The following is a 7671-nucleotide window of genomic DNA, read 5'->3' as shown; positions in this document are numbered from 1 at the left end:
GCTGTCCTGGCCATGCTCCCTCCCACTTGCTTGTGCATCTGCTCACTGGCAGAGCATGGGAAACTGTCTTGGCTTAGGGTAAGCACAACTTAGCAACAATAAAAACATCAGTGTGTTATCAACACTCATCTCATGCTACATTCAAAATGCAGCACTGTGCCAGCTACTATAAAGAAAATTAACTACCCAAGCCAAAAACATGGCAGATATCTTAATGTCCCACAGTCTTGTTTAGTGATTTTCTTAGCTTTCTTTTTAGTTATTTTTTGTTAGCACTTTTTCTGTTAATAATGTTTGGACATGACACAATTACCCTGAAAGGGGATTCAGAAGAGCATCATCATCATCATCAATCAATATTCTTTGTGAAACTTGGATGAGTTTCTTCACCTGGCACATGTATTTTGAGCACAGGGATTTTCTTTTACAGAGATGTCCCATAATTGTTACCACTTTATATCCAGTAATATCACTAGGGTACATTCCCAAGCATCCTTTTAGAAACTTTTTTCTAGTAGTAATTTTATAGAAGTGCCTGTTGCACAGACTGTGTTCTGTTTGTGGGCAATAACAAGGATGCAATGATATTTGCAAGTGTCTTATGTCTTAAAAACAACCATAAGCATAACAAGTTAAATATTTCAAGAAGCATGGTTCCCTAATTCCATGTCTGTCATATTTCCAATCCTAATCCTATCCAAATCCTACATTTGAAGAAGTGTAGAATTGGGAAAGGTCTTTGCTTCAGACCCTAATCATCAGGAAGTCCTTCAGGGTAACAACTTTTTTCTTGCAGTGTTTGTCCTCTCATGCTTAGCATGTCTGGGACACAAGGACAGAAAGACTGACTTGCAAAGAAAGAGATCAACAAGGAGAAAAGAGCCATGGTTTATGTCGACATTTTGAATGACGCCTTAGTCGTTTGTTTTTTCTATGTTCACATTCCACTGAAATTCAAATGAATGCAGTTTGCAAGGAAAATAATTTAAATGTGAGTACTTAATGGTCTTGAGAAGGGAACTTTATATTGTGTAACCAACTAATACCAACACACCTTTTAAAATCAATAGTGAGTGCTCCAGGATTGAAGGAAGTACTTAAGTTAGCCTTGACTACTGAGCATTTAAATCTGAATGATCAGGAGTCTATAATGCATTTGCTGGAGAACTCTTCTCTTTCATCTAAAAGAACAAATTTCAAAATATATTTATGGCCTGTCCATGCAGTGAGATCTAGCATACATAAATACTTGATCACAAGAACAATTAGTATGGGAATAAAACTGTGGTACAGATTTTACTTCTTTAACTCAAATGGATAAATAAGTTACATGTTTGAACTTTATTCCCATGTCTTTGGGATCTTTTGTTTATTTAAGGTGTTCAATTCTGCATCAACAGAATTACAATTCAACTAGTTTGCTTACTTGCAGTTAATGTATGAGAAAAGGCTGTCAAATGTTCACCAGAATGATGAACAAAAAATTGATTTTTTTTCTGAGTAAATTATTCTGAACGTCTGTATTCTGTTTCTGTTGTTTCCCTCTTTTTTTCACTACCTGCTATCCAAACTATCTCAGATCACATGTTCTAGCTGATGTTGTTTTGATATGTGTTTGCTTTAGGTGTACCATGTAGGGTACTTGGTTATGCAGCTTGGCTCCCTGCTGAAGGAGAGAGACAGGCTCTGCAGAAAGAAACTGTTGCTTTGATATGCTCCCTGGAGGAGCCTGTCTCTTTGCACTTTCTACAGAGGAAGCCTCTGGAAATGAACCTGGTAACTCTGCCACTTCAAAATACTCTGAAAAATGTTGCCTGCCACTGCCCCAGTGACCTAACTAGCTTTTTGATTATTTTGATTTATTTTTGCATTCATAATCCAGAGTGTCTATCATCAGTTCTGACATCTCCCTTATTATCTGCCTCCCATCCTCCTTTGTAATTGCTACTGCTGAATCCCCTGTGCTCCCTCAATCCTTTCATCTCCACCCCCATCTCTTCACATTAAGAAACTTTCTCTTTCTCCTCCCTCTCACACTTCTTCAAGAATCCTCTTCCTTTAGGACCCGCAGTCCCATGAGGCATTTCCCCCAAAATTGCTGTTTCCTATCCACTTCATTCTTCCAATTTTTTAATGTCTCTAGGAACTGACTGCCTTGCCTCTCATTTAAACCCCTTTTTGGTCATCTTCAGTTCTTCTACTCTCTGCCAAGGCTGCCCATGCTGAGATCACACAGACACATACATTGCTTGGAAATGTTTGAAAGCAGTTATGCATATTTATACCAGCTCTATGTGTTTAATTGCTTTGTTTGTCAGACATCCTCAAAGCAACATCCATCACCAAAAGTAGATAAAGAAGGAGGTTTTTCCCTCAGGTCCAACCATCTGCATCTGTTGACTTTGGCTTGGTTTGTTTCTTCTGTTTCCCTCTATAACGTGAGATTTGTTACACCTATTTCTGATGCTATCTGGACATTTCAAATAGCAAATCCCTGTTTTTTTCTGGAGAGTAGAAACCCTGCCAGCCTCCTTGGTCTCTCCCAAGATGCTGCTGGGACACACTGCAGGTTTTTTGGCCTCTTGCACTGCAGTCTTATGGCTGTTACAGGATGCTAAGGAGTGATGGATGGTCTGTGGTGGGTGGGGGACAGTGGATATGTGTCATGTGGATGTTCATGACCAAACTCCATGGCATGAGGATTTTATTAATCCAGGCACACTAAGACTCTTAAAATTAATGTCTGTTGCTTTAGTGTATTGTTTTCCAGTGTTAGCATGTGTTCAAATAGACTACTGGGTGGGGTTTGATGAAAATGTGGATTTGGGGCTAAGGCAATGAGGAAGAAATAATAACTTTAACATGCTTTTTTAAACAGGCAAAAAAATGTATTGATCTAGCATCATAAAGCCTCCACACCTTCTACACAGTCAGTTTAATACCATGTGATAGTGTTAGCAGTGTGCAAACTTGGTGAATGATGTGATGCACAAGGAAGCACAGCAGTAAATGGCATTCGAGGAGAAGCATTTTGGCTGCAGCTGGATTTAAGGGACTCCATCTCTTGGTACAGCAGGTGCTCTGTATCTGTACAGTGCCATTAGCTGATCCTCATTTTAAAGGGGCTCATTTCATCTCACACCAAAAGAGGCACTGGTAGACACCCTGCAAGCAATCTTCTATTGGCTATGAACACCAGGTGAAATATAGCCCTCTGTGCAGCCAGCAGCTATAGCCAGAGAGGTGAACTGCACCCCTGTGCTAAGTGTTGGCCCAGTTCAAACAGCCAGGACTTCATCTGCTTCAGAGTCTTTTGGGTTTTCTCTCTTAATTGGAGATGGAGGCTCATTTCCTTTTCCTTTATTACTGAAGTGTCAATCTCCACCTAGATATCTTTTACACAGGGATCTATTATTTCAGTATGTTTGTTTTATCAGTTCTTTCAATGGCTCCTATTTGATCTAATCATAAATTAGACCCACAAATCGGTATTGAAAGCAGCAGCAGTGTCCAAAAACTTACTTAAATTTTATGATAAGAAGGGACAGTCCTAATTTTCTTTTTCTTAGTGTTAGCAACATCTCTGCAGTGACAGCATCAATAACATTTTTTTGGTGGTTTTTTTGGTTGGCTGGTTGGTAGGTTGGTAGGTATGGTTTGATTTTTTGGTGTTTTGTTGGGGTTTTTTTTCTGCTTTATATAGACCAATATTGGAAATTTCTCATAAAGATCTGTAATTTAGCAGCTGGTATCAGCAGCTTATGACACGGTGGAAGAGCCAAGAAGGGCTGCTTTGTCTCTTGATGTTGTATAACTTTTTCTGCTTTTCTAAGGTACTCACAAATATTTAACTCAACAGAACACATCAAAATTAGACTGCTTCCTAGCAGTCTCAGGCATGTATGTTTAAATGTTTTTCCTTACAGTACACTGCAGAGCTGAGATTATTAGACCCTTTCTTCAGAGTTTCAGCTTTTGTACACTATGTCTCTTGGATCTATGAGATCAGGAATGGATAACTGAAGTACTGACTCTATTGGAACCTGAAAGCAAAGTTACAGCTGCATGAATACTATGACAGTTGAAACTTCAAATAAGAAAAGAAAAAGCAGCAAATTAATTAGCCAAAACATCAAACCTACATACCTAACTTGCATTCCATGAATGAGATGGATGCAGAGATATGAAGAACAGTACCAATTGCTTTGTACATAACCTTCTCTTCCATGCCAGGAACATACCATTCCTTTCAGTGAGCCTGGCCTTGTTTTTCCCTGAGTGGCATGCTGTAAACAGACTGTTAGTAGTCCCAGACACATGACAGCCAGCCTGAAATCCAGAGGGTTTCTGTCAAATCCAAATGCCCCTCATTTTAATGGTGAGCGTGAGATGCAGCGTGAGATGCATTCACATCTCTCTTCAGGAACAAGACTCCATCCTGCCTTTTAATTTTCCTTTCCATGCACCATGATTCCTCTGTGAATCCTCTTCCTGCTGCTTCCATTACTGTTGCTTTCAACAAGGCTGTAGCCAGTTCTGTTGCTGCTGTTGTGGCAGAGCAATGGATGAGGAACAACAGCTGTAGCCACCACTGCAAACCTCTCCTGTCCTGGGTCTCTCTGTGAACATGTGGTCTGTGCAGAAATCAGACCCTTTTTCCTTCTAACACAAATAATTTCTAAAACTTTCTTCTCCACCAAAAAAAAAACCCACCAAGAAAAACAAAACAAAAAACACCAAAAAACCAAACCAAACCAAACCACCACCACCAACAACACACAAAAAACCATCCCCCCCCCAAAAAAAACCCAAACAACAAACAGAAAACCAAAGCCTAAAAAAAAAACCCAGGTGTGGGTTCCTACTGGGCAAAAAACGGACATGAATTGTGGCAAAATTGTGCCAGGGATTTCATTGATCATCTATTGGTGTGGACAGTCCCTGGTACTGTTCAGTTTACTTCAAGAGATGGAGCTAGTACAGCCCACCTATTTCAGCTCTGCAGCAGGACCCTGACTTGAAATAGATGAGTCACTGGCCTAAGTGTGTCTAGGGTTGAACCAGGTTGTCAGTGCCCCTTTCTGTGAGGAAAGTCCCTAAGTTCAGGATATTTCAGACAGAAAATCTGGGATGTAAATTCCAGCCCCTTGTTCAACCCTCTCTGATCAGCAAACCTAAGGGTTTACTCTTCTCCCCATGTAATTCTCCCCATGACTCAGCTAGCATTGACCTGGAGTTGCATTATTTGCAGAATCTCTATGCTTCAGGCATATTAGAAAAAATGTGGCCCAACAGTTCCACCACATTGCAGAACAGGATTCCAGTATCTTGTCTGCTTTGATTTTGAAGTGCTCTCAACAACACCCTACATAATCTTGTGGGGTTTTCTTCCGCAAGGCAAGGCAAAATGCCAGCTAGAAGCTGAGGAGGAAACTGGCAGTGAAAATATGTCATTGTGTTACAAAGGGCTCATCTTGCTTTGCAGACAAATTTAAAAATTAAAAATCTGTTTGCTTCATTTGAAAGAATACACCAAACTACATGATACACTTGTATAACCTGCCTTCAACTCATGCCAGCTTCTCCCTACAGGAGGATTTTGAAGAACTCCTGTGATGCAGTAGGTTTACAGCCACATCCACCCCATCTGTGTGGTGACTCGAGACAGGCAAAGAGAAAGGCTTCTGGGTTCACAACCAGCTCAGATAACTGTTTAGTGTCTTTAATATTGATTGAGAAACCTAGCTTTGGGCATCCAAGATTGGAAGTTGTTTGGTCAAATTCACAGTTGTTTCTGTTCGTCTATTAGCCTGTTATATTTCATTTTGAAAGGATAAATCCTCACACAAGATAATTACCTATGCAAACTCCACTATGCCTCTATGAATAGGGTAAGAAAATGAAAATTTGATCGAACTCCTGTGCATCTATGCAATCTACAAGGTCCTCTGGTTAAAAATAGTCTGACCTGGGTGCTCATTGTCTTGTGTCAGGTGACATGTCCTTTAAGTCAGAAACTCAGCATCATATGGGCTTCAGGAGTATGTGCTGTGCTTGTGATTAATACACATTAAATATGACATAAGTAGGGCAACTCAGTAACCCTGCTTGGATACAATGTATTTATGTAGTTATTGAGCCATGTCATGTTGGGGGCATCCACAGGGGCAGTTACAGATATGCGCATATAATAGACTCATCCAGACTTCCTGAGACTACCAATTCTAGGATTAATTCTATTCTAACACAGATGTTTCAAGTACAAGAATATGTCTAGAGCTTCAGTGAATAGAAAAGGAGCCTGAAGTTGATGCTCAAAGGCAGACACATGCATTTTAAACATATAGGTTATATAACCTGAGATTAATTCTGCCCTGTGAGACCACCCTGGGTTAAATTTGGAGGTATTTAACCCCAATTACTACTATTAGACTAAACTACAGACTACCAGAGGGCAAGCCTGCTTTGCTTCTACATAAAGTGGCTCTGGCTCTTGCTGAGTCCAGCAAGTAGATTTAGAACTGCAGGACTAAAAAGCCCAGGAATGGAGGAGACACAGGAATCTTAGACCTGTTTCAGGAGTGCTGATGGATTAGAGTCAGGGACTGGTGGCTGTAGCCCACACTGGGTGTTTGAAGAAGTTGGATCTGAATTGGTGACTACTTTGGTAGACATGCATGCACTATTTTACAAAGGTTTCCTCTACATGCCTCTACTAGTATTACTACCAATAAGCCATTACTCTTCAGAAAGCCATCTGCTTTTAATTTTTAATGCCTGTAGCATAAATTTCTGAAGGAGAATTGCTGGCAGGAACTATCAGATAATCACAGGGTGCTGGAGCTGGGGCCTGCCCACAGATGGGAAAACCACATCTCTTACTGGAAAAGTAGAAGTCCTGAGGCTTGAGGCATTGCAGTCAGAGGGGAGTGTATGTAGTAAAGATATCATTAACATAGCTGCAGCTCATACACAAGCGGGGAAGGGCCCTTCTGGGTCACTGAACCTTGCCAGCTGAGGCACCAGACCTACTGTCCTGGCCATACTAGTATTGATACCTGGGCTATGAGCCTGAGGCTCACTCAGGTGTACCTCCAAGTGTGGTATTCAGTGCTGGCTGACACGCAGGCCGTGAGTAGCTCTTGCAACCAGAAACTCTCAGGAACATCAGCAGCTGCAGGTTTACCTTGTCTCAATCTTCTGAGAAATTGCCAGTTTACAAACACAAAAAGAGCATTTTTAGCCTTTTAAAAACTTCCTCTAATGTCTTTTATTTTTGCTGATGATGACTTCTGCAAGCCAGAGCACACCTGAGCTCTTCTCCCCATTACTTTACATGAATGTTAGATTTGGCTCATTTCCTTAGATGATTTTGTAGTGCATGCATCCCAAAAAGTTCTACAGCTCTATGAATAGATGCTATTCATAATGGAAAAAAGATGACTGTTTTTCACAAGTATACAATAGGTAGGAGACATAGTAAGTGAATTTACTAACCACTTCTGGAGGGTTGTTTGTGCTCTTAAACAGTTGCATATTGGTTCCTAAGGTCTTGTGGATCCAGACCTCCCAACATGCTTTTGGCTGCACTTTCTATGGAGATATTTGGCCTTGAAATCGCTTAAGCCAACCTTTTCAAACTTAAATACCTAATTAGGCATTCTCTTCCCA

Source organism: Agelaius phoeniceus, chromosome 5 (assembly GCF_051311805.1).
Source record: "Agelaius phoeniceus isolate bAgePho1 chromosome 5, bAgePho1.hap1, whole genome shotgun sequence".
Lineage (NCBI taxonomy): Eukaryota > Metazoa > Chordata > Aves > Passeriformes > Icteridae > Agelaius > Agelaius phoeniceus.
Note: the sequence above shows the minus strand (reverse complement) of the source record.